The sequence below is a fragment of the Tachypleus tridentatus genome, chromosome 10, assembly GCF_004210375.1.
Source record: "Tachypleus tridentatus isolate NWPU-2018 chromosome 10, ASM421037v1, whole genome shotgun sequence".
NCBI lineage: Eukaryota > Metazoa > Arthropoda > Merostomata > Xiphosura > Limulidae > Tachypleus > Tachypleus tridentatus.
The window spans coordinates 16658563-16686528 of NC_134834.1; the positions used below are offsets into that span (position 1 = coordinate 16658563).

Sequence of the window (27966 nt, forward strand, 5' to 3'; positions counted from 1 at the left end):
GCATTTTTAAAGTTAACTTGGATAAAGAACGTACGTTTATTGCCAAGTGCACAGCTACATAACGTCCTCTAACCATCGCGGATATCGAAACCCGAATTTTACCATTAAAGCCTTCAGGTTTACTTCTGAGCTATCAAGAAGGTACACGAAAGAGTGCTATGTGACCTTTCGAAAACAAATGCTAGTAAAAAGTTAGACTCGACTCGTATAAAGTTGTTTGGAAAGATCTGGTGCAATACGTCCCAAGCTTACTTCTTATCTTAAAGATATCTGATTACGAAAATCACTTTTAGAATGTCAAAATGTCATCTGAAACATTTCAAATACATTTTTGCAGAGGTGGAGTTCTTTTCATGCTTATGTTTTTGTGGAACTGTAATAATGTTTTACATGTATATATAGTTTACTTACGCCCCTGGTAAATGTTTGAATGTATTTACTAGTATATTTTTATAAACCCAGCTGTGCAACGTTTATGACACATATACTCGGTGCTCGGTAACATCGCATGCACAGCAGGTACGCGAGCATCCTCAGCGCTGGTGTCGCTGTGCGTCACGTGGCTATTCCCATCGCTCTTTGCGCGTGGCTGTCGAACATCAGTTGTATACCGGCATAAGCAGCAAGTAGAAGATTATTGTACCTGTCTTGTAAATATACACAGACCCTGAAGTTACAGCAGATTAGGTGAAGCAAAACGAATATATCATTTCGGGAGTCTTAACAATAACGAAAAGTCGGTAAAAGAATCCTTCTCGACGGTCGGTTTTGCTTGCACGTCAGTTTCCGGGAGGTAAGATTGTTTTTTCTACACAACTATACACGTACAAACTACTCACCGTTTATATCAAATTCTAGAGACAAATTTCTAGAATCCTTGTTCTTTTATTTTTTTTATAATATTCATGATTTAAATTGGTAATTTTATCTTTTCGTCGAACAACTACAGCGAAACGAACTTCGTTCTATACGAATGTTTATTTCAAGTTTCAAGTTGCATCGGCTTAACAATCAACATGCAACAGTAATATATTATGTATGTACAGGTATTACCACCAACAAAAAAAAAAAAAAAAGACAGAGAGAAATAGAAACGAATCAGATTGATGAAACTGACGAAGTTGGGGGATCTGATAACAAAAAGAAATGTTAGCTGTAGGTTTTGTTGTTGTTGTTTTAATTTTGTTGTGAAAAACACAGCTGTTAAACTTACCTGTAGTGGGATTGCGTTCCTATTTACATGTTGAAAAATAGTAATAATTTACCCTTTCATGCAACGTAAATTTTTTATTAGGACTATAAAAACAACCAGTGGTAAAAAACAAAGAAGCCTTCATTTCTCGCCCCCCGCTATTACAGCGGTATGTCTTCGGATTTACAACGCTAAAATCAGGGGTTCGATTCCCCTCGGTGGGCTGAGCAGATAGCCCGATGTGGCTTTGTTATTAGACAAAACAGAAACAGAAACCTTCATTTCTCACTCTAAATGGCCAGGTGGTTAAGACACTCGACTCGTGATCTGAGTGTCGCAGGTTCTAGTCCCCGTTACACCAAACATGCTCGCCTTTTCAACTGTGGGAGCGTTGTAATGTGACGGCCAATCCAATTATTCGTTGGTAAAATATTAGCTCAAGGGTTGGCGGTGGTTGGTGGTGACTAGCTGATTTCCCTCTAATCACACACTGCTAAGTTAGGGACGGCTAGCGCAGATAGCCCTCGTGTAGCTTTGCGCGAAATTCAAAACAAACTCACCCGAAAAGTTGTATCTAAATTAAATATAAGTTTCATATAAATTTATAGGCATATATATATATATATACATATTTTATTTCTTTATCAAATTACAAATTACAGTTGTTTACAATAAGGGAAAAATATTCCAAAAACAGGTGAGACGTTTCCGTCATTGGTACGATCATTCTCAAGTAAACAAGTTTTAATGAACTTTATAAAATGTTCTTACTTACAGTTAAATCTGTAACTTCTAATAAAATAATACTCGTGCACATTAAGTAAATTGAAGACAAACATATTTACTTATTAAAACTGAAGGAAAATGTACAGTATCCAAACACTTAGCTAGTGGTCAACGATATTCAAACGGTTAACCTGGAAAACTGATTAATTAATAAAAGAACCATTAAAGTGGAATGATATTCAGTTTTCACAAGTCTCTTCCCTTAATTTTTTTAATCACCAGGAGTCTCTTAAGGATTTTAGCAAGTAGTGCTGATAATACTTGCATAAGACGGCAAGTATTTTTGTCCCTTCAGACAAACGCAGGCCCGGCATGGTCAGGTAGTTAAGGCACTCGACTCCTAATCTGAGGGTCGCGGGTTCGAACCCCGTCGCACCAAACATGCTTGCCCTTTCAGCTGTGAGGGCGTTATGATGTGACGGTCAATCCCACTATTCGTTGGCAAAAGAGTAACCCAAGAGTTAGCGGTGGGTAGTGATGACTCGCTGTCTTCCCTCTAGTCTTACATTGCTAAATTAGGTACGGCTAGCGCAGACAGCCCTCGAGTAGCTTGGTACGAGATTAAGAGAAACAAAACAACAGTGCTAGCCGTTCCTAATTTAGCAGTGTAAGACTAAAGGGAAGGCAGCTAGTCATCACCACCCACCACCAACTCTTGGGCTACTCTTTTACCAACGAATAGTGGGATTGACCGTCAAATTATAACGCCTCCACTGCTGAAAAGGCGAGCATGTTTGGTGGGACCGGGATTCGAACCCGCGACCCTCGGATTACGAGTCGAACTCCTTAACCCACCTGGCCATACCGGGGCCTTGTGTACCCCGGCCTATAAGCATAGAGTACGCATGCTGAGTGTATGGTTTGTTTTTGAATTTCGCACAAAGCTACTCGAGGGCTATCTGTGCTAGCCGTTCCTAATTTAGCAGTGTAAGACTAGAGGGAAGGCAGATAGTCATCACTACCCACCGCCAACTCTTGGGCTACTCTTTTACCAACGGATAGTGGGATTGACCGTCACATTATAACACTCCCACGATTGAAAGGGCGAACATGTTTGGCGCGACGGGGATGCGAACCTGCGACCCTCAGATTACGAGTCGCACGCCTTAACACGCTTGGCCATGCCAGGCCCAGCATGTATAAGAACATTTCCTTTGTATAGACCTTAAAAAGAGTTAATAGATAAGACCACGCACAAAAGGTTCAATGATTTTCAGAAAAGGCCCCAGTTTCGGTTTGTTTGTTTTTTTAATGTACAATCTCTGAAGGAAATAATTATATTATTCGTAAACACTGATAAACTATTTTTTTATATTACCAAACAAAAATGATCGAGTCTAGTTCTACGTTGTCGCCTTTGAATTTTTGAATTTCATTCGCTTTCTTCCGACACACACACACACGGCACAAAATGTTTTCAAAACACGTTGCATTACGTTATACACGTGTTTGCACAAAGTGGAACAACGACTCTGTTTTTGTTCGGTCACCTTTAGAGAGGTGATAATGCTTAACTACGTTAACAGGAAGGCACGTGTGAAAGAGTGATATGCTTGTTTCTTTTCAGAAGCCTTAGCGCGCAGTTTCAGTGATTATAACGCTACATTTCAGAACTCTAATTTTACGGAAGGTACGACAGGCCAGGTGGAACTTTTTTGTAGCTTTGTATCTCAGGACTGCTGGTATGGGTAATAACACTTTTACCAAAATAAAGCAAAGAACAACTTTTCGGCCTCCCTCAGATCATCTTGAGGTTAACATTTTAACAGGTTTGAAAAGTCTCTTTGTTAACCTGAAAATGATGTAAGGAGATCGAAACGTTGTTCTCTGCTTTATTTTGGCATAAGTTTTAATACCCATACCAGCAGTCCTGATATACGATTTTACTTGAAATGGGTTTCTGATCATAAAGTTTTGGAGCTTTGCGCTTAACAATAGACAAAAAAAAAAAAAAAAAAAATATTTGAGCGCGTTAATTCGTTCTGTATTATAACGTGAAATCTGTGAGAACACTGAAGACAGTCAATAACAGTTCGATACAATTGACTCAAGAAAAATTAAAAGAAGAAAGTGAAACATAACTTTGATCACCGGTAACTGTTAAGCCTAGTTTATCAGAAGTGGTAATTTTGTGCTGTCATAATCTGTGCCATAGGGTGCACACCTGGGTGTATGGGTGTAAAACTGAGTTGTGAATGGCCTCTTGCGGGAAAGTTCTCTTCAAATTGTCATGACCGTGCGTTAGATGGATAAATGTTCTCTCTTGTTTGATGAGTTTGTAGGTGCTATAGTTGCAGAAGAAACACGCGCATGAAAGTTAAATAGAGGGCGCTAATGACAGTCAGAAGTGATCGAGGTGATTGGGATTATAGCTTGAAACATTAATTATGTTTCAATTATACAATTTAATTAGTTACGTAGTTGGTAAAGTGCTAGTACGAGGCTGGAGTATATGCAAGTAGATACATACAAACACACACAGTAACATGTAAAGTGATACGTTCACGTTCCCAAATAGACGTGACACATTTGGAGATAGACACATACAGGGACACGTATCAACACATACACAAAATAAAATATAGAGATAGCTGATATTCGCCCAGACACACGCAGATCTATCTCCACAAGGGAGGGGGGAGGGGGGCTACTAACTGTGCTAGCCATCCCTAATTCTGAAACTGGGTAGAAGGAAAGTAGTCAACATCAACCGTAGCCATCTCTTGGGCTACTTTAATCGGATAGTGGTATTTGACTGTTCCCCTTTATAAGCTCTACGCCCACAAAGCGTGGAGCGCGATTTTGCAATGTCACTGAAGATTCGAAGACAGGAAATGTCATTTCTATACGTGGAACCATCCCTGTTTGAAACCGTATTTGTTTTATTATATTTACTATGACTCTGATAGCGTGACACACAGAGCCATCCGTCTTGATTGTAATCTGAGGGTCGCGGGTTGAATCCCCATCACACTAAACATGCTCGCCCTACCAGCCGTTTGGGCGTTATAATGTGACGGTCAATTCCATTATTTGTTGGTAAAAGAGTAGTCCAAGAGTTGGCGGTGGGTGGTGATTACTAGCTGCCTTTTCTCTAGTATTACACTGCTAAATTAGGGATGGCTAGTACAGATATCCCTTGTGCAGCTTTGAGCGAAATTCAAAACAAACAAAGGTTCGACATGGCTAGGGGGTGAAGGCGCTCCACTCGTAATCTGAAGGTCGCAGGTCGAATCCCCGTCACACTACACATGCTCGCCCTTTCAGCCGTGGGGGCATTATAATGTGACGGTCAATTCCACTATTCGTTGATAAAAGAGTAGCCCAAGAGTTGGCGGTGGGTGGTGATGACTATCTGCCTCCCTCTAATCTTACACTGCTAAATTAGGGGCGGCTAGCGCAGATAGCCCTCGTGTAGCTTTGAGCGAAATTCAAAAGAAAAAACACCTGAATTTATATATATAATATAAAATATCGAAATTCTTTACAAACGCTGTTCTTTTTGTATCATATATCTCTGTCAAAAAGCAGATGGAGGTTGTGTTTTTTCTGTTACGTGCTTCAAATGAACAAAATAAAGCAACAACAACAACAAAAATATGCGCTGTTAAATACGAATCAGAGGTTTGAGCTGCTCAGATGCTTTACAGAAAAAATCCAGCATGTGAAACACGTATAAAAGTGGAAATATGTTTAACACTAGATGAAACAAGGACTTTAGCTTCATTGCACAAATGAAAATAGGGTTAGCTAACTGTTTCTGTACGTAGCAATAAAGGAGGGTTAGAAAAGAGGCGTTGAATAGAAACATGTCTTTTTGTCGGGAAATACAAGTTGAACAAAGCGTTAAAGTGATATTAATGACATCAAAAGGAAAAAATAGAATGTATGTCGTCTGTATGATTTCGAAAACGTGTTTTCCTTTTACAACACAATAAGATAGCAACCATTGTTACTTTCAGTTTATATCATTTCCGGTGTGTGTGCATGTGTATATATGCACGATGAATAGTGACCTCAATAGCGCATGCGCAAATATATAATTTCAAAGGAAAAATATGCAACTATTAACATGAAAACTTGCTTTGTAGTGGTGCCTATATTGATTTCTCAATTTAGAGATGACTGAAATAACCGGAATCAGATTAGTTTGAAACTTACCGATACACATTTTAAAACGTAATTACGACAAAATTAAGAAAAATATATTAAAGGTGGCGCTAGTCTCTCTTATGACTTGTCTCTTTATGTCGGCATTAAAACCTGGTTTTTAGCGTTATAAGCCTTCAAACCTACTGCTGAGCCACCAAGGAGCGTAAAGAGAAGATAGTTGTTTAGAATTTCGTTATTTTATTGTGGTATTATCGTATTTTTATATCAATTGTATATTTCCTCTTTGCTTCTAGCCGAGTGGTACGCAGTGGCGTAGCTAGAGGGGGACAAAGGGTACATCTTTCCCCGGGCGCAGCATTGGGGGGAGCAAATTGATGTTACGTAATTAGGAATTATGACTTACATTTTGTCACAAGGGGGCGCGAAAACTGACTTTGTCCCCGGACGCTGAAAACCCTAGCTACGCCACTGGTGGTACGTCTGAAGACATAAAGGCAAAAAAATTGCGTTTCGATACGTGTGGTGAGCACATTACAGATAGTCCATTGTGTAGCTTTGCGCTTAACAATAAAGAAACAAAAATACTGTTTTAATTATATCTTGCACATTACAGTGAATTCATACTTTATATATATATTTTAGATGATACGTAGAATTGATAATTATAGTGTATTACTACTTTGGATAATGAGGCAATCTTTTAAAATACTAAAAGAAAATACGAAACCTAATCGAATTCCTGTTGCCGAAAAAAATGCTCTCCTATTCGATCATTGTAATATAAAGGTCAATCCCACTATTCGTTGGTAAAAGAGTAGCCAAAGATTTGGTTCAAAAATTGAAACATGTGTAGTTACGGAGTCGGGCTTTGTGACTCATTTTTCTATTTTGATAAAATTATTGAGACATATTTAGTTACAGAGTCAGACATTGTGACTTATTTTTTTATTGAAATATTGTATCACTATTTATCATGTTAAGAAAACCCAAAAATCCTATAACTGGACTGCTTTTGAAACATGGACTTTTCTGCATCGAGTGCGAACTAAACCGAAGAAATGCTCACCTTTCGAAAGCCCTCGGGCTATAGGGCTTGTATTTTTGTGTAATAGTGTAGTAATGTATAGCGTGTGCATAGCTTAGTGGTTATCATATGGGGCTATGTATCGGAAGGACCTAGGCTTGAGCAGCTGAACACGTCCTACACTATCATCTATTGGAGGGATATACAAGTAACTGAAACAGTCAGTTACACTTTTCAACTAAGAGTAACTGCGTGACTGGGTGATGTTATTGACTGGTTATCTATGCTCCTTTCTAATCAGTATTACTAAATTAAGTCACTGAACTGGTCAAATATTTAGTTAGCCCTTGTGTTGCATGCTTTTCAGGTTGAAGATGTCAAATTTATTTGTGCTATGCATACCGCAGATATATAAACTTAAATTTTAGCCTTCTAATTCCTCAAGTTTACCGCTGAGCTACCAAATATATTTATTAATCAATATATTCTGTGTTTTGTAACGTTTTTAGCGACAGTTCATATACTGTTAACCTCGCTTAAAAATGTGTGTGCGTTTCCGTATAGCAAAGCCACAGCAGGCTATCTGCTGAGTCCACCCAGGGGAATAGAACCCCTGATTTTAGCGTTATAAGTCCGTAAACTTGCCACTGTACCAGCTGGAGACCTCGCTTGAAATATAAAATGGAGGATATTCAATTTTAAGATGCTATAATGTCTTAATAAGTAAGAGAGTACTTATGGAAAGGGATAAGGTATCGATTATCAGTCATTGTCATGGTAAGTAGCATAAAATATTTATGTCGACCCCCTTATACCCAATAGAACGTATACTCGGTACATGTAATTTTTTTCATATTGATTGTTATTAGTATAGTACTTAATAATAGTAATTTGTTTTTAAAACTTCCTACGTTTAGGCTTATACTTCAGGTATAATTCATGTGTTCCCCAGTAGTTCAGTGGTATGTGTGCGGACTTACAACGCTAAAAACCGGGTTTCGATACTCGTGGTGGGCAGAACGCAGATATCTCATTGAGTAACTTTGTGCTTAATTCAGAACAACAATAACTTATGTACTCCAGTATTTATAATTGAGCGTCTACTGCTGATTCTTTTTTTTTTAATTTTCGACCATAATTTTAAATATCGAAAAATATTAATTAATTATAAAAAAAAAATTACTCGAATTAATGTATCCGCAATAGCTCATTATGCCAAAGAGGACCATATGATTAATTGGAATAATACTAAAATGAACCACACGTGAAAGAATGATAACAAATGCTTTCCACTCACTTAACTCAATCATCCTTGCAGATAACGCACCAAACTCTGATTACCCCTCCCGATAATTTTGAATTGGTTAGATGATGAAAGTTTAAATGGGTAAAAAAAAAAAAACCAAAAGAAAACGAAAACTATTCGTGGGTTAAGACACCAGTTCCACCCCCCGCTAGTACAGCGAATTTACAACCCTAAAGCTAGGAGTTGGATTCCCCTCAGTGGGCCCAGCAGATAGCCCGATGTGGCTTTGTTATAAGGAAACACACTCACAAGACACCAGCCTGCCATCGAACAAAGAGACTCACGATCACATCCAATACTTCACACAGAAGTGGTTTATTTCAGGATTTCCTTAATGATGGCAACAGATTAGTAACTGAAACGTAATATAAAACTAGTTACTAACTAATATCTGACTTTTAAAGAAGTAAACAGACTCAAGTGGTTGTTTCGGCTGTTAACCATAATAACTTAAAAAAGTAATTAGGCATAAGTGGTCGTTTAGGCTACTCACCGTGATAACTTTTAAACTAATACTAACAATTAGGCTTAAGTGATTATTTAGGCTACTCGCCAAGATAACATTAAAAGAATGCCAGTAATTAGGCTTAAGTGATTGTTTAGGCTACTCACCGTAATAATTTTAAAAGAAAACTAGTAATTAGGCTTAAGTGGTTGTTTAGGCTACTAGCGATGGTAACATTAAAAGAATGCTAGTAATTAGGCTTAAGTGATTGTTTAGGCTACTCGCCGTAATAATTTTAAAAGAAAACTAGTTATTAGGCTTAAGTGATTGTTTAGGCTACTAACGATGATAATAATACGAAGCCAAATACAATACTTTTTTTTGCCTATTTTTCAGATACAGCCTTTTAAACGATCTATTAGTTCATCTCTTTCTAAAAAAATAGTACTAAAATTGCACGTACGAATATTAAAAAGTTTGTTTCAGAATTTGTACGCAAAGTTACAGAAAAGTGCATAGTCCTTCCTAATTTTAAAAAGGAAATACTGCAATTCGAAAAAAAAATCAATACGTTTTTTGAAACTAGTGAACTAAGCAAAGGTGCGATAGTAGCTGTGCAACAACGATAAGCAAAACTTTGTACACCGAGTTTTATTCCTTTAGTAGGTGTGTAACAGAGTCTAGTTTCAGTTCTTATTTCCTTCATGGAAGGTAATGTGGCAAATAATGGTTGTTACATATCCTCTTTTCCCCTTCTAGCGACGTTCCTGTGTATAATAGTGCAGGCATTTTAACCTTGTCAACTTTCAGAGAGCTACAAGTGTTGCATTGTCGTTGCAAAAGAGATTGGTTGTTGCCACATATGTCGCTAACAACGTAGAATCGAGGCAATAGTAGTGCAGTAAAGTTAACGCTTGTTATATTCAAACGTTCTCCATGTTTCAGTATGAAATATAAAGCGCATTCTACACTTTGTAAAGAACAGAATACAAATATAAGTTACCCCTACATGATGAGTGTTTTGAACAAATGGTGTTCACGGTGTTATCGTGTTTTTGTTTCTAGTCCAGAAAGCGCTTGATTTGATATTCATTGTTCATTTCTTTGTTCATCTGAACGACAGTTAATTCCCATAATGGGTTAAAAGTTCAGAGACTCCCAGTCAAAGCTGTCACTGACTTTTAATTGTCAACCAACCAACAGAACTCTCTGCTGAATACGTCTTCTGGTAACCGAATAGCGGGACTGACTGTCGTTGTTATAACGCATCCACAGTTGGTACCTTAAAACTCCCAGCTCGATACGTTTGCCAGTAGGCCTCGTTAGCACCAACATTATTAGTTTTAAATATGGATATTAACGTATTAAACTGAGGGTCGAAAAATAAAAGTGAATAGGCAGGGACACGAATACATTTACACATGTACACGTTTGTAAACGATCTAAAGTCGGTGTTCGATTTCCAGCTTAAATCTTGTACATCAGGGATCTTTACCCACAAATAAAATACATCTATCCTTCGTGTACGAGCCGCAACTGATGGATTTTTTTTGTTTGTTTGTTTGGGAATTTCGCACAAAGCTACTCGAGGGCTATCTGCGCTAGCCGTCCCTAATTTAGTAGTGTAAGACTAGAGGGAAGGCAGCTAGTCATCACCACCCACCGCCAACTCTTGGGCTACTCTTTTACCAACGAATAGTGGGATTGACCGTCACATTATACACCCCCACGGCTGGGAGGGCGAGCATGTTTAGCGCGACGCGGGCGCGAACCCGCGACTATCGGATTACGAGTCGCACGCCTTACGCGCTAGGCCATGCCGGGCCCGCAACCGATGGAAGTACTAATGGAAGTTATGTTCTAGGTTTTTTGTTTATTAAATTACTGATATTAAATTAAAAAAAAAAGCCAAGAGCAGACCTCATGCATCAGACCTGACAAAAGAAATATCTTCAACGGCAAATGTCTGCCTTGTAACAGTTAAAAAAACCAACAACTAAACACAAAGTAACGATCCTGGGGACTGAGATAAAAGTAAGAAGAGAGGGAAATTTTATTTTAGAAATAGTTTTATGCGCTATGGCTCGCGCATTTTACCGTGTAGATCTTTGTGGGTTTATGTTTTGTACTATTTGTGTAAGGGGGCCCGGCATGGCGAGGCGGTTAAGGCACTCGACTCGCAATCCGAGCGTCGCGAGGTTCGAATCCCCGTCGCACCAAACATGCTCGCCCTTTCAGCCGTGGGGGCGTTACAATGTTACGGTCAATCCCGCTATTCGTTGGTAAAAGAGTAGCTCAATGGTTGGCGATGGGTGGTGATGACTAGATGCCTTCCATTTAGTCTTACACTGCTAAATTAGGGACGGCTAGCGCAGATAGCCCCGGAGTAGCTTTGCGCGAAATTCAAAACAAACAAAACAAACGAAACTACTTTCGTATGGAAAGCTGGTGTATATCTGGGAGCATATGTGACTAAAAATATTCCCCCTTCGAAAGTAATCGCGTGCAGTATAGAACAATAAAGTAGGCTTAGTTAATGACGTAAAACAATACGTCATAAAATTAAACACTGTATCGATGACAACACGATGAATAATTCGTTGGTACTCTCATCGTTAGCGAGTTTTTCGGCCATAATACCAATAATTTCCCACATAGTTAAGACATGTTAGAAGATTTATGTTACCTCTAAATACATGTATTAATCCTACAGACAAGATAAGTGTAACGGTAGTTATAAAGGTTTTTTTTGTTTGTGTGTTTTTGAATTTTGCACAAAGCTACTGGAGGGCTATCTGCGCTAGCCGTCCCTAATTTAGTAGTGTAAGACTAGATGGAAGGCAGATAGTCATCACCACCCACCGCCAACTCTTGGGCTACTCTTTTACCAACAAATAATGGGATTGACCGTCACATTATAACGCTCCTCCGGCTGAAAGGGTGAACATGTTTGGTGTGACAGGGATGCGAACCCGCAACCCTCGGATTACAAGTCGAACGCCTTTACCCACTTGGCCATGCTGGGCCTTACGAGAAGAAAAGTTGGTTATTTGTGACAGTGAATTTTAAACTATCATGTCGGCTACTGAGTTAGTCCAAGAACTAACTCAGTTTCGCCTCTGCGGTCACAGTATATAGTCCGATGTGAAAACAACAACAATACAGACATAAGAGACTTAAAGGACAATCATTCTGTCATTGTTATTCATTGTTTGGGCATAAGATTAATTCTTGACTTACAAACTTCAACAGTTACTAAAAATCCTATTAACATAGTGCTGTTCCTTTATTTTAATTTATATAAACTTGGTAATCAGCTCATTTGAAGTCCCTTGTAAATGAATATTAATCAAAGTAGATTCTATCTCAAAACTTCTAGAATATATGTTATTATTATCTGACTTTTAAATCTGTATTTTATTTAAAAACAACAACAAAAGAGAAGTACTTATTGTTTTCTTAAATTTTACCAAGAACCCAGCCAGTACGTGATTATATGTACTTATATTCTAAACAACTGGTCTACAAGGACTAATATTATGGTGTTTTTCTATAGCGTACATCTCTATCGTTAAACTATACTCTAGTTCTAAACTGTATCTCTGAATTCTAAGTTTTGTAATGACGAGAAACTAATCTGAGGTAAAAATGTATTTTTAACGCGGCTCGTATGGGTATTAAGACTTCAGTTAAAATAAAATACAGAACAACGTTTCGACCTTCTTAGGTCATCTTCTGGTCAACAAAGTGAGTTGTTCTGTATTTTAATTAATACCCATAGCAGCCACCTTAAGAATACATGAACCTAAGTTTCTGTAGTTTTGTAAGAATCTACTTGTAATTTCTTAGTTTTAGTAGTATTATTCAAAATGTTTTCAAGCCTTCGCTTGTAATAAGGTTTTTAAAGAGTCGCCTCACTGTTTCTTTTATCAGGTTTCATTACAGCAATATTTTCCATTCTAACTGTTTCAAATCCTATTTAACCATATTACTTATAACTGTTAAATGAAGACACCACTAGGTGTCGTTCTAGTATTTGATTGTTATCAGGAGAGCATTAAACAATTCTGAGACTTTTGAAAATCTCGTGAAAAACAACAATAAAAAACAACAGCATCGTAATATTTCACATAAGGTCAAAGGTTTCTCCGAACCATAATGTCTGTTTACAACGTAATACCGACCTTAAACAGACTCATACTAATACCAGTGTAAGCCACTTGTTAATAACCACAACAGTCTAAACACGTATAGTTAGCTGTCTCCGAAAATAGTTTCGGATTCCGAGTCCACCAACTTCTGCATTCGATCGACCCAAACCTGAGAACAATGTCGTCAGTCTGTTCTCTTAAACTCAACATAAAACTTTCACTAATTTTTCTTCCACCTCTAAATAGAAACATGGATAGTTTCGGATTCATATCCGGTCTATAAGAATTTACTCGTAGATTAAGACTTCGAGATATTTTTTTTTCACAATCAAGCAACAGAAAGGAATAATTTCGATTCACAGCCTAAAGAAGAAATTCTTCTGGTCGTCCCAAGCCGACAGAGAATTATACATCTAGACAGTCTATTACTGCGGTTGAAAATGAAGTAATTTAAGCCATTAACTCAAAAGTAAGAAACAATTTCCCCAACAGCGAGTAAATAATTCGGAGAATATCGTGTTACTTCGGCAGCAGGTAACGAACACAATAGCTTGAAACTTCATCTGTCTTCCTGGTGAAAAGCTTCGAAGATAAAGTCAGGTCTATCAAAGGTGCTGACGTTGTGCATTCTACAGCTGTACAGCTTACAAGGATAAAATCCAGTCCACTTTTTTTCATGCTAAGATAAGGAAAGGTTATAGACTTATTTTAAAGAGCAGGGCTACCTTGAACTTTCTCCAGATTGTATAAAGATAACACCTGTACATGATAAATAGTAAAATTTAAGACAGGACTTTATTTTCACCTTGTACGTTAGTTAGCTCTGACCCAAAACGAATGTAGTCTAGATTCAAGAAAGTTGAACGATTTAACAAATGTACACCTATTAATACAAAGAGCGTGTTTGTAAATAAAAACTGTCTCAAGGCTTTGATTCTGCAGGTAACCAATGAAAACGGAGAAGTTCTTTGATAGCTTTACTACTTACCACGTGAGTTAAGTATCAGGAAAAAAATGGCCGCGATTTTATATAAACAACAATACATATGTGTATAGCGTGTTCAGCGTATGTATTGATTCTTCATTAATATCATTCTGAGTAGAGTTTTCACATGGCACAGTTACTTTTATAGTTTAATTATGATACTTAGAGGGTTCGTTAACATCATGGTGTAATTAGAGGAATATTCAGATTAAAAAGTGCACAGAAATCATTTTGACACTGCGTGCTAATAAACAATAACAATACTTACAACACTGGATGCTAATAAACAATAACAATACTTACAACACTGGATGCTAATAAACAGTAATAATACTTACAACACTGCGTGCTAATAAACAATAACAATACCTACAATATTGGATGCTAATAAACAATAACAATACTTACAAAACAGCGTGCTAATAAACAATAACAATACTTACAACACTGATGCTAATAAACAATAACAATACCTACAATATTGGATGCTAATACTTACAACACTGCGTGCTAATAAACAATAACAACACTTATAACACTGCATGCTAATAAACAATAACAATACCTACAATACTGGATGCTAATAAACAATAACAATACCTACCACACTGGATGCTAGTAAACAATAACAATACCTACAACACTGGATGCTAATAAACAATAATAATACCTACAACACTACACACTAATAAACAGTAACAATAGCTACAACACTGGATGCTAACAAACAAAACAATACCTACAACACTACACGCTAATAAACAGTAACAATAGCTACAACACTACACGCTAATAAACAGTAACAATAGCTACAACACTGGATGCTAATATACAAAACAATACCTACAACACTGGATGATAATATACAAAACAATACCTACAACACTGGATGCTAATAAACAATAACAACACTTACAACACTGCGTGCTAATAAACAATAACAATACTTACAACACAGCATGCTAACAAACTATAACAATACTTACAACACTGGATGCTAATAAACAATAACAATACTTAATACACTGTGTGCTAATAAACAATAACAATATTTACAATACTGGATGCTAATAAACAATAACAATAGCTACAACACTACACGCTAATAAACAGTAACAATAGCTACACAACTGGATGCTAATAAACAATAACAATAGCTACAACACTACACGCTAATATACAAAACAATAGGTACAACCCTGATGCTAATAAACAATAACAATACCTACAACACTGGATGCTAATAAAGAATAGCAATACCTATAACACTGGATGCTAATAAATAATAATAATACTTACAACACTACATGCTAATAAAGAATAACAATACCTACAACACTGGATGCTAATAAATAATAATAATACTTACAACACTACATGCTAATAAAGAATAACAATACCTACAACACTGGATGCTAATAAATAATAATAATACTTACAACACTACATGCTAATAAAGAATAACAATACCTACAACATTGGTTGCTAAGAGACAAAAACAAAACCTGCAGCACTGGATGCTAATAAACAACAACGTTACCTACAACACGAAATCATAATAAACAACAACGAATTGGTTCGCTGGTACATTTGCACATCAGCACGTCCAGAAGATCGGTCAGCAGCCGGACCAACATTTTATCACAGTACTTGTAGAGCTTTTTACATTTTAATTTACACTTCAAACGTTTCTAGTTGAACATATAAACTGATAGTAGTACATGTGAATCAGTATAAAGATGTATATTAAATTACTCGTGTCATATGCATGTGAGTGTAATTGTCAGTGAGCACAAGCGAATGGTTAATACGTTCAATAAATCATTGCAAAATTAGCACAGAATTTAATCTTAGAGGGGGGACATTCCTCTCGACCCACCAAGCACTGGGCTGACCAATTCAAAATTACTTCCTCTACCTTAGTGGTTATGTTCAATGGCTCGACACTCCAGGGCTATCTGCGCCAAACAGAATGTAATAACAAAACTCCAGAGCAACCTGCGCTACACAGACTGTACTAAAACTACCGGACTACCTGCGCCACACAGAATGTAATAACAAAGTTCTAGGGTTATCTGCCCTTCACAGGCTATAAGAAACAAGAACAGTGGGTTCTTCACGCAAGTTATAGAATAATTTTATTCTACAGTTCTAGGCCTTCTTCCTACGTTTGTCGCAGGTAAATTATGTATGTTATTTGCAGTCAAGTGTAAACTTTACGCAGTAGGTTTTACAAAAATTGAATATAGTCAAAGCCGCTTTGACTGAAAGAAATGGACAGAGATGTTGTAATATTTCAACATCTGCGAATCTTTTACGTTGTGTTGTCGCAGATGCACGAGGGAAGAGCCCTATACGATTTCCCTATCCTCAAACAAAAGACACATGTCACAATAACGAGGGTGATGTAATTCCGACATGTTACACAACGTCAGAGAAACACAGAGACTAAAAATTATTTTAGAGACTGAAGTACAGACGATCCAAAGAGGAGAGACAAGAGTCTAGGAGAAGACCAAAACACCTACCGAATATAACTTTGTTTGCTTGTAGTTTAAGCATAAAGCAATGGGTATCGAAACCCAGCTTCTAGCCTTATAAATTCGCAGACATGCCACTGTGTTACTGGCGGATCCCAGAGTAGCTCATAATAAGTTTGGGTTTTGTACTTTTGAATTTAACGCAAAGCTACAAAAGGACTATCTGCGCTAGCCGTCCCTAATTTAGCAGAGTAAGACCTGAGGGAAGGCAGCTAGTCAACACCACCCACCGCCAACTCTTGGGCTATTATTTTACCAACGAATATTGAGGCTGACCATCACATTATAACGCCCACACGGCTGGAAGGACAAACATGTTTGATATGACAATGATTCATTCCTGCGACCCTTAGATTACAATTTAATAACTAGGCCATGCCGGGCAACTGATTTTGGTTTGTTTCGAAATTCACGAAAAATAACCGTTCACGATTTATTCGTGATAACTTCCCCATGGCTGAAAGGATGATAACATTCGATAAAAGGGATTCAAACCCTCGACTATCAGAATCAGAATGAAGCACCCCTAACCACTAAGCCATGCCATGCCCCACTCATTAAAGAAGTTAGAATACATTAGTTCTTTATGAACGTCCGTTGGTTGACGTTTATTGTGAGTATTTACGTAAAGGTAATAGCATAAGAAATCCCTTATAAATGTTTATCAAAAAATTATTCTTAAATACAAGATACTTTGTTAAACTTTAAAATACAAAAAACACTGTGGCTGTATTTCTATCTTTTGAGGCCCAGTTGTTCCAAAGGATCATTGTTGTATCTTTAGTTTTATAGAACCCTCTGCTCGAAAGGGTCATTGTTGTATCTTGAACTTTATAGGCCTCACTGTTCAAAAGGATCATTGTTGTATCTTGATCTTTATAGACCCTATTGTTCGAAATTATCATTGTTGTATCTTGATCTTTATAGACCTCACTGTTCAAAAGGATCATTGTTGTATCTTGATCTTTATATACCCTATTGTTCGAAATGATCATTGTTGTATCTTGATCTTTATAGACCTCACTGTTCAAAAGGATCATTGTTCTATCTTTAGTTTTATAGAACCCTCTGCTCGAAAGGGTCATTGTTGTATCTTGAACTTTATAGGCCTCACTGTTCAAAAGGATCATTGTTGTATCTTGATCTTTATAGACCCTATTGTTCGAAATTATCATTGTTGTATCTTGATCTTTATAGACCCTATTGTTCGAAATTATCATTGTTGTATCTTGATCTTTATAGACCTCACTCTTCAAAATGATCATTGTTGTATCTTGATCTTTATAGACCCTATTGTTCGAAATTATCATTGTTGTATCTTGATCTTTATAGACCTCACTCTTCAAAATGATCATTGTTGTATCTTGATCTTTATAGACCCTATTGTTCGAAATTATCATTGTTGTATCTTGATCTTTATAGACCTCACTCTTCAAAATGATCATTGTTGTATCTTGATCTTTATAGACCCTATTGTTCGAAATTATCATTGCTGTATCTTGATCTTTATATACCCTATTGTTCGAAATGATCATTGTTGTATCTTGATCTTTATAGACCTCACTGTTCAAAAGGATCATTGTTGTATCTTGATCTTTATATACCCTATTGTTCGAAATGATCATTGTTGTATCTTGATCTTTATAGACCTCACTGTTCAAAAGGATCATTGCTGTATCCTGATCTTTATAGACCCTATTGTTCGAAATGATCATTGTTGTATCTTGATCTTTATAGACCTCACTGTTCAAAAGGATCATTGCTGTATCCTGATCTTTATAGACCCTGTTGTTCGAAATGATCATTGTTGTATCTTGATCTTTATAGACCTCACTCTTCAAAATGATCATTGTTGTATCTTGATCTTTATAGACCCTATTGTTCGAAATTATCATTGCTGTATCTTGATCTTTATATACCCTATTGTTCGAAATGATCATTGTTGTATCTTGATCTTTATAGACCTCACTGTTCAAAAGGATCATTGTTGTATCTTGATCTTTATATACCCTATTGTTCGAAATGATCATTGTTGTATCTTGATCTTTATAGACCTCACTGTTCAAAAGGATCATTGTTGTATCTTGATCTTTATAGACCCTATTGTTCGAAATTATCATTGTTGTATCTTGATCTTTATAGACCTCACTCTTCAAAATGATCATTGTTGTATCTTGATCTTTATAGACCCTATTGTTCGAAATTATCATTGTTGTATCTTGATCTTTATAGACCTCACTCTTCAAAATGACCATTGTTGTATCTTGATCTTTATAGACCCTATTGTTCGAAATTATCATTGTTGTATCTTGATCTTTATATACCCTATTGTTCGAAATGATCATTGTTGTATCTTGATCTTTATAGACCTCACTGTTCAAAAGGATCATTGTTGTATCTTGATCTTTATATACCCTATTGTTCGAAATGATCATTGTTGTATCTTGATCTTTATAGACCTCACTGTTCAAAAGGATCATTGCTGTATCCTGATCTTTATAGACCCTATTGTTCGAAATGATCATTGTTGTATCTTGATCTTTATAGACCTCACTGTTCAAAAGGATCATTGCTGTATCCTGATCTTTATAGACCCTATTGTTCAAAATGATCATTGTTGTATCTTGATCTTTATAGACCTCACTGTTCAAAAGGATCATTGTTGTATCTTGATCTTTATATACCCTATTGTTCGAAATTATCATTGTTGTATCTTGATCTTTATAGACCTCACTGTTCAAAAGGATCATTGCTGTATCCTGATCTTTATAGACCCTATTGTTCGAAATGATCATTGTTGTATCTTGATCTTTATAGACCACACTGTTCAAAAGGATCATTGCTGTATCCTGATCTTTATAGACCCTATTGTTCGAAATGATCATTGTTGTATCTTGATCTTTATAGACCTCACTCTTCAAAATGATCATTGTTGTATCTTGATCTTTATAGACCCTATTGTTCGAAATTATCATTGTTGTATCTTGATCTTTATAGACCTCACTCTTCAAAATGATCATTGTTGTATCTTGATCTTTATAGACCCTATTGTTCGAAATTATCATTGTTGTATCTTGATCTTTATAGACCTCACTCTTCAAAATGATCATTGTTGTATCTTGATCTTTATAGACCCTATTGTTCGAAATTATCATTGCTGTATCTTGATCTTTATATACCCTATTGTTCGAAATGATCATTGTTGTATCTTGATCTTTATAGACCTCACTGTTCAAAAGGATCATTGTTGTATCTTGATCTTTATATACCCTATTGTTCGAAATGATCATTGTTGTATCTTGATCTTTATAGACCTCACTGTTCAAAAGGATCATTGCTGTATCCTGATCTTTATAGACCCTATTGTTCGAAATGATCATTGTTGTATCTTGATCTTTATAGACCTCACTGTTCAAAAGGATCATTGCTGTATCCTGATCTTTATAGACCCTGTTGTTCGAAATGATCATTGTTGTATCTTGATTTTTATAAAACTCGTTATATACCTGATTAATATATCTAAACAGTAAGTTCAGATATAAAAATAATGAGTAAGGTTTCTGTAAAACTAGGTTCTATAATATAACTGTATCCAATATTTTCTGGAAGTAGTAAATACCAGACAAGAGAGTGAAAACTACTTACGTCACTGTGTCCACAAGCTCACCAATATTCGAACTTTTCAAGAGGCCATTGTCTTATCTTAAATCTACAACAAGTATGAGGAACAGGTTATTAAATCTGCTGATATTAAAAACCAAGATACGCTACGTATACTCATAGGTGATTGCTCTATCTGATCTTTATGGTTTTTGTGCATTTTATCACTTATTAATCTAACATGATGTGACATGTCATCCTTATGTTCATTTCTGTCACGACAATACACGAAAAATTGTAGAAAAATTCTTGAAAAATGGTAGGACCCCCAACATCTTCGAGAAAAGTGTTCTCCGGGATGACCTGCTTTTGACTATTATATATGTTTGTGCACAAGCCCTCAAGAGAATTCATGTAAACAGAAAACAAATCAACATTGTACAAACCGTGAGGAGACCCAGCTCGAGAGGATGGTTAACATTCTTCACTTGAAGAGTTCGAATCCTGTCACCGAACATGTTCGCCCTTTCAAATGTGGAGCGTTACCATTTAGCAATCAGACCCACTATTTCGTTGGTAAAGAGTTGCCCAAGAGTTAACATCGACTAATTGACCTCCCTCTGGTCTATCATTTGTAAATTTGGTATAGTTAACACAGACAACAATAGGGTAAATTTGCGCAGAATTTAAAACAAAGAAACAGGCAACTATTGAGAGCAACTTAAGGCAGCAACTTACTAAATGTGTAAGTTCAGTGTAAGAAAGCTTTATTTATTTCATCAGAACAAAAAATTATGTTTACTTTTCATATGTAGGAACAGCATGCGACGTCCTTTTATTGGCGTTGTTGAAGCAAATATAAGAGTTTCTTTAAACGTCTGTCAAAGTATGACAGTTTAAAAGATGGTGTTACTAGAATGTTTTAGTTACTTTGATGGATCTTTAAAATACAATGCAAAGTAAACGACACTAGACTGAACAAAGATGGCCATTCGCACGAGAATATTTTCGTTAGAAGCTGACAGGGCCCAGCATGGCCAAGCGTGTTAAGGCGTTTGACTCGTAATCCGAGGGTCGCGGGTTCGAATCCTGGTTGCACCAAATATGCTCGTACTCCCAGCCGTGGGGTGTTATAATGTGACGGTAAATCCCATTATTCATTGGTAAAAGAGTAGCCCAAGAGTTGGCGGTGGGTGGTGATGACTAGCTGCATTCCCTCTAGTCATACACTGCTCAGTTAGGGACGGCTAGCGCAGATATTCTTCGAGTAGCTTTGCGCGAAATTCAAAAACAAAAAGAAGCAAACAAACAGAAGCTGATATGGTGTCTTCAGATACCAAACAGATATGTCCAAAGTATCTGCAATAACGCAGATTCTGGCATTGTATTGCAAATAACAGTTTCGAATTAGAACAAAAGAAAGAAACAAACACACATGAACAAATAAATATAATTCAGAATGATTGTATTATCTACCAGACTGAACATCTTACAGAGAACTTTGTTAATATTATTTATCAATACCTTCTGTATGAAGATATCAGCGGATGAATACTTGACTGCAGGAATTGTTTTAATTAATCACAAACTACACAATGGGCTATCTGTGCTCTTTCCACCACGAGTATCGAAACCCAATTTCTCGCTTTGTAAGTCCGCAACTATACCGTTGTGCCACTGGGGTGAGGGGCGATTGAGTAAGGAATTGTTTGTTTTTTAATTTCGTGCAAAGCTACACGAGGGTTATCTGCGCTAGTCGTCCCTAATTTAGCAGTGTAAGAGAAGAGGAAAGGCAGGTAGTCATCACCACCCACCGCCAACTCTTGGGCTATTCTTTTACCAACGAATATTGGGATTGACCGTACATTATAACACCCCCACGGCTGAAAGGGCGAGCATGTTTGGTGCGACGGGGATTCGAACCTCGCGACCCTCGGATTGCGAGTCGAGTGCCTTAACCGCCTCGCCATGCCGAGCCCCATTACACAAATAGTACAAAACATAAACCCACAAAGATCTACACGGTAAAATGCGCGAGCCATAGCGCATAAACCTATTTCTAAAATAAAATTTCCCTCTCTTCTTACTTTTATCTCAGTCTCCAGGATCGTTACTTTGTGTTTAGTTGTTGGTTATTTTCACTGTTACAAGGCAGACATTTGCCGTTGAAGATATTTCTTTTGTCAGGTCTGATGCATGAGGTCTGCTCTTGGCTTTTTTTTTTTAATTTAATATCAGTAATTTAATAAACAAACAACCTGGAACATAACTTCCATGAGTACTTCCATCGGTTGCGGGCCCGGCATGGCCTAGCGCGTAAGGCGTGCGACTCGTAATCCGATAGTCGCGGGTTCGCGCCCGCGTCGCGCTAAACATGCTCGCCCTCCCAGCCGTGGGGGTGTATAATGTGACGGTCAATCCCCCCTATTCGTTGGTAAAGAGTAGTCCAAGAGTTGGCGGTGGGTGGTGATGACTAGCTGCCTTCCCTCTAGTCTTACACTACTAAATTAGGGACGGCTAGCGCAGATAGCCCTCGAGTAGCTTTGTGCGAAATTCCCAAACAAACAAACAAAAAAAATCCATCGGTTGCGGCTCGTACACGAAGGATAGATGTATTTTATTTGTGGGTAAAGATCCCTGATGTACAAGATTTAAGCTGGAAATCGAACACCGACTTTAGATCGTTTACAAACGTGTACATGTGTAAATGTATTCGTGTCCCTGCCTATTCACTTTTATTTTTCGACCCTCAGTTTAATACGTTAATATCCATATTTAAAACTAATAATGTTGGTGCTGACGAGGCCTACTGGCAAACGTATCGAGCTGGGAGTTTTAAGGTACCAACTGTGGATGCGTTATAACAACGACAGTCAGTCCCGCTATTCGGTTACCAGAAGACGTATTCAGCAGAGAGTTCTGTTGGTTGGTTGACAATTAAAAGTCAGTGACAGCTTTGACTGGGAGTCTCTGAACTTTTAACCCATTATGGGAATTAACTGTCGTTCAGATGAACAAAGAAATGAACAATGAATATCAAATCAAGCGCTTTCTGGACTAGAAACAAAAACACGATAACACCGTGAACACCATTTGTTCAAAACACTCATCATGTAGGGGTAACTTATATTTGTATTCTGTTCTTTACAAGGTGTAGAATGCGCTTTATATTTCATACTGAAACATGAAGAACGTTTGAATATAACAAGCGTTAACTTTACTGCACTACTATTGCCTCGATTCTACGTTGTTAGCGAGATATGTGGCAACAACCAATCGCTTTTGCAACGACAATGCAACACTTGTAGCTCTCTGAAAGTTGACAAGGTTAAAATGCCTGCACTATTATATACAGGAACGTCGCTAGAAGGGGAAAAGAGGATATGTGACAACCATTATTTGCCACATTACCTTCCATGAAGGAAATAAGAACTGAAACTAGACTCTGTTACACACCTACTAAAGGAATAAAACTCGGTGTACAAAGTTTTGCTTATCGTTGTTGCACAGCTACTATCGCACCTTTGCTTAGTTCACTAGTTTCAAAAAACGTATTGATTTTTTTTCGAATTGCAGTATTTCCTTTTTAAAATTAGGAAGGACTATGCACTTTTCTGTAACTTTGCGTACAAATTCTGAAACAAACTTTTTAATATTCGTACGTGCAATTTTAGTACTATTTTTTAGAAAGAGATGAACTAATAGATCGTTTAAAAGGCTGTATCTGAAAAATAGGCAAAAAAAAGTATTGTATTTGGCTTCGTATTGTTATCATCGTTAGTAGCCTAAGCAATCACTTAAGCCTAATAGCTAGTTTTCTTTTAACCACCTGAGTATGTCGGGCCTTGAGTAAGGAAGCACATAATGTTAATACAAAAAATAGGCTGATGGAAACAACGACTGGTGGTGGAGCATGTACTTGTTTGTTTACCTGTTATCAGAACATACAATTTAAAATATATTTGTTTTCAAGTAAAACACAACAAAAAACGTTATCTCTATTGCGGATTATACATTAGGTGTTATAGACTACCGTCTGTCAATATTAAATTCATTGCATTCATTGATACTATGGTTACTGTGGTAAGTCTATTAATATCACGACTCGTTCTAATCAATATCACGTTTGTTATAGTGTTTGTTCAACTTTTTTTTAATATACGGTAACCTCACTTTCAGTTTATCGATTTATTTTTTGTGCCAATCACGAGAGCGTTGGAGGGGTCACACACATTTCATAACTGCCAAAAATTTTATGTTTTTGTCTGTTAGCCAATGATAGTGCTAGAGGGGAGAGGGCAAAAGAGGCTGACCTCCTGAAATGTTGTCGCACCCCCCCTACAGCTAGTGTCGTTCGTTAATCTAATTCTAGAATTGTTTTGCATTCAGCCTTTTTATATGCCTCATTGTATCCCACTCTCACCCCACTTAAGGAACGCTTTAAACGACACCCATCTGTAAAATTATCATGACCCGGCCTGGCCAGGTGGTTAGGGCACTCGACTCGTAATCTGAGGGCCGCGAGTTTGAATTTCCGTTGCATTAAACATGCTTGACCTTTCAGCCGTGAGGACGTTATAATCTTACGGTCAATCTCACTATTCATTGGTAAAAGAGTAGCCCAAGAGTTGGCGGTTAGTTTTGATGACTTGCTTCCTTTCCTCTAGTCTTTCACTGCTAAATTAGGGGTGGCTAGCGCAGATAACCCTCGTGCAGCTTAGCGCGAAATTAAAAAAACAAGCAAACAGAATCATCGTTCAAATTTGCTTAAAAGAGCGGATGGGATTTACATGGGTAATAATTCTAGGATTAAGATTTGTGTTTTTAAGGGGAAAATGAAGTATGACTTATTCTGAAAACTGAGAAACTTGTAGGCTTACGCATTATTCAGTATCCAGTGTTTATAGTTTTCAACCCAGTTCGTTGGGTGAAACTTTCAATTATTATGTTTTTTATATCCTCCAGTCCTATAAATCCAATCAGTTTGTAGAAACGACAGAGCATCTGGACTCAGTTTATAGCTAGTTGTTCTCGTACCATCTAATACATTTTGTACCAAGTAGCAGATTTACTCGCTGCATACATGGTTAGAGGTTTATGATTTTTTAAATATACCAATGCCAATGTAAAGGTTGAAAGTACATAGTAACAAAGGAATCCATGTCCAATGGACTTGATTATTTAAATAGCATTCTGTTTTCCATTTTAATTTTTTAATCCAAAAGCAGAATGTAGCACATCACTTGGGCACGTTCGTGTAAAGTTGGAGATTTTTTATCTTTGAAGCATTTATAAACAATATGTGAAAACAAACAGACTTCTCTTAGAGCATACTAGGAGTCACTTGGATTCGAATTATACATTTATCGTTGTTAAGAAATTCAACTTACGTTGTTTTGTGTGTGATTTATCATTCCTTTTACTGGTTTAATAACACTATGTAACACAAATTTTGTTTCTGGATAGTATATGTTATTTCTCAATTGCTTATGTTGTAAAAGTACATAAAACGGCCATTATTCCTTTGAAACTTTGCTTCTGTGACCTGGATAATGAAATTTAGAAATTAACCTATTTTATATGTAAAAACGGACAAATTTGCTCATTTTCATTTACATAGGATCTGAATAAAACAACGTATGGATCAAGATTTATATGTATTTATACTAAAGTAATACAAAAATGTTTAGAAGTGAGTAGTTTTTCGAGATTTGCGACTGTAATGTAAATCACTTTTACATATCAGTCCCCAAATATAGTCTCCCATCATGTTTTCGTTATACTCTCCCAGGTCACAAAAGCAAAGTTTGAATAGGTCTTTTCCATTTACTTTAGACATAAGCAATTGGAAAATAACACTTTCTGTCCAGGAACAAGAAACAGTGAACATTTTGTTACATAGTGTAAGCTGTCCTTTATTAAAAATAACGCTTTTAAGTTCATTTTCCCAACTTTATTTTTCAGTAGACTAATAATAAAAATTCTTCCGTCGTCTAACAAATAGAATTATTTATTAGGCTTAACATTGGCGCCGCGGACAAATATTTGTATATTAGAAAAAAACAACAACACAGTTCTTACTCAACACGAAGCGAGATAAAAGTAAAAAAAGAAAGTCGCTATATTAAATTCTTTAACATGTTTGACAAAATAACAACAATAACAAAACAACCATAAATTTATCATAAGAACTGGCATTTGATATAAGAAACGTTTCCTATATCTCAGTGTTCATTTTTAACTGGTCGAAATTTGTGATGCGCAAGACCGGTTAATAATGAGCAACATCTGCGCACCTTTGTGTTAAAATTTTTGTTAGTGTTACAAAATGTCAGTAACTCCGATTTGCTTTTCTTTAATTAAGTATTTTAATAAACACGTGATCCCTGTTGCTAGAATAGTCATTCCTAGTACACACGTGATCGCTGTTGGTTGATTGGTCATTCCTAGTAAACACGTGATAACTGTTACTAGATTAGGTATTCCTAGTAGACATGTAATACCTGTTACTAGATTAGGCATTCCTAGTAGACACGTGATACCTGTCACTAGGTTAGGTATTCGTACTAGACACGTGATACCTGTTACTAGATTAGGTATTCCTAGTAGGCACGTGATGCCTGTTACTAGATTAGGCATTTCTACTAGGCACGTGATACCTGTTACTAGATTAGGTATTCCTAGTAGACACGTGATACCTGTTACTAGATTAGGTATTCCTACTAGACACGTGATACCTGTTACTAGATTAGGTATTCCTAGTAGACACGTGATGCCTGTAACTAGATTAGACATTCCTACTAGGCACGTGATACCTGTCACTAGGTTAGGTATTCGTACTAGACATGTGATACCTGTTACTAGATTAGGCATTCCTAGTAGACACGTGATATCTGTCACTAGGTTAGGTATTCGTACTAGACACGTGATACCTGTTACTAGATTAGGTATTCCTAGTAGGCACGTGATGCCTGTTACTAGATTAGGCATTTCTACTAGGCACGTGATACCTGTTACTAGATTAGGTATTCCTAGTAGACACGTGATACCTGTTACTAGATTAGGTATTCCTAGTAGACACGTGATGCCTGTTACTAGATTAGACATTCCTACTAGGCACGTGATACTTGTCACTAGGTTAGGTATTCCTAGTAGACACGTGATACCTGTTACTAGATTAGGTATTCCTACTAGGCACGTGATACCTGTCACTAGGTTAGGTATTGGTACTAGACACGTGATACCTGTTACTAGATTAGGTATTCCTAGTAGACACGTGATGCCTGTAACTAGATTAGGTATTCGTACTAGACACGTGATACCTGTTACTAGGTTAGGTATTCCTAGTAGACACGTGATACCTGTTACTAGATTAGGTATTCCTAGTAGACACGTGATGCCTGTTACTAGATTAGGCATTCCAAGTAGACACGTGATACCTGTTACTAGATTAGGCATTCCTACTAGGCACGTGATTCCTGTTACTAGATTAGGTATTCGTACTAGGCACGTGATACCTGTCACTAGGTTAGGTATTCGTACTAGACACGTGATACCTGTTACTAGATTAGGTATTCCTAGTAGACACGTGATGCCTGTAACTAGATTAGACATTCCTACTAGGCACGTGATACCTGTCACTAGGTTAGGTATTCGTACTAGGCACGTGATACCTGTTACTAGATTAGGTATTCGTACTAGGCACGTGATGCCTGTTACTAGATTAGGCATTCCTAGTAGACACATGATACCTGTTACTAGATTAGGCATTCCTACTAGACACGTGATACCTGTTACTAGATTAGGCGTTCCTACTAGACACGT

The 27966-nt window shown here is 37.0% G+C and overlaps 1 protein-coding gene across 1 annotated transcript in view; it reads left to right on the forward strand.

The window, feature by feature from the left end:
• Window positions 1-497: 497 nt before the first annotated feature.
• LOC143227974 (uncharacterized) overlaps window positions 498-27966 on the forward strand; it is an 85003-nt gene continuing 57534 nt past the window's right edge. The window contains exon 1 of the mRNA XM_076459325.1: window positions 498-793. The gene's annotated coding sequence lies outside the window, so the exon portion shown is untranslated. The remainder of the gene's footprint in view (window positions 794-27966) is intronic.